Below are 943 nucleotides of genomic sequence, written 5' to 3'. Positions count from 1 at the left end.
TGAGGCTCTGCTGCCGACATGCACAACCACTCGTGCGTGGCCTCCCTGGCCTAGAAGGCCGAATAGCTCCCAGCTTCTTGGGGGAGTTGAAGGAGGAAGAGTTGAGAGGTCTGGGAGTCAAGAGACCCCAGTTCAAGTGCTGGTGCTGACAATAACCAGTCACGTGACCTTTGACAAGCCTTTTGGGCCTCAGTTTCCTCAACTACAAACTGAAGGCATGGGCTGGCTGATCTTTCAGGGCGGTCCCTCCTGTAGTTCTGAAATCCATGCCCACCCTGTGTCTGTCCATCCCTCAAATCAAAACCTTAGTGTTGACAGCAAATTTGAGTTCATCCAGTAAAATCTTCTGTTTTTATAGATGAGGAAACTAAAGTCCTGGGAGGGGAAGGGACATAATCCGGGAGGGAGACCCTGGGGGCACATGGAGGCTAGAACCAAGGTCTGTGCTCCTTGCCATGATCTGACCTTGTCCTGAATGACTGCCTTGACCTCTGCTGGGAGAAATGTGTGATAGTTGTTTATAAGTCTGTTTTCCTTCGCTGCTGTCTTCGGTCAGAGGTGGGGAGGAGTAGAGTGAGCTTAAGGAGTTGCCCGTAGCAGCACCATCTTCAGGCAAGGACCTGAGGAGGAGTGAGAAGAGAGTGGTCAGGGGCCAGAGTTTCACAATTGGACATGAGGGATACAGAGGCGGGGGAGGGGCGGAGACGCCTTTCCTTCCTCCCTTGGCCACCAGCCTCCTCCGGCCTGAGGTCTGGTCTGGTGAGGCAGAGCACAGAGCATGCCTCTGCTGTCTGTGTGAGTTCCTGAGGAGTGAGATCTTTAATTTTTGTCTGCTGAGCCCCGATGGGCAAGAGGCCAGCCTGTGTTACAACCTCCCGGAGGCCCCTGGGCCAAGGCGCTCAGACCGGAGTGGACGGAAACAAGGAGTGAGTCATGCAGAGCG

The 943-nt window shown here is 54.4% G+C and overlaps 2 long non-coding RNA genes across 3 annotated transcripts in view; one reads left to right on the top strand and one right to left on the bottom strand.

Annotated features, from left to right (window-relative positions):
• The window catches only part of LOC107196673, a 13,001-nt gene that overhangs the window by 3,569 nt on the left and 8,489 nt on the right, over positions 1 to 943 (bottom strand). Inside the window, exon 3 of one of the 2 annotated variants that reach the window (XR_001518102.2) lies at positions 466 to 620. This is a non-coding gene — a long non-coding RNA (uncharacterized LOC107196673). Of the gene's footprint in view, positions 1 to 322; positions 621 to 943 lie in introns of those variants that run through there. The other variant, XR_001518101.2, reaches the window with a different exon arrangement.
• LOC112473652 overlaps positions 631 to 943 on the top strand; it is a 3,324-nt gene continuing 3,011 nt past the window's right edge. Inside the window, exon 1 of the long non-coding RNA XR_003044098.1 lies at positions 631 to 926. This is a non-coding gene — a long non-coding RNA (uncharacterized LOC112473652). The remainder of the gene's footprint in view (positions 927 to 943) is intronic.

The sequence above is a fragment of the Pteropus alecto genome, unplaced genomic scaffold (genome assembly GCF_000325575.1).
Source record: "Pteropus alecto unplaced genomic scaffold, ASM32557v1 scaffold8, whole genome shotgun sequence".
NCBI classification, from domain to species: Eukaryota; Metazoa; Chordata; class Mammalia; order Chiroptera; family Pteropodidae; genus Pteropus; species Pteropus alecto.
This window is presented reverse-complemented; position numbering and strand designations above follow the sequence as displayed.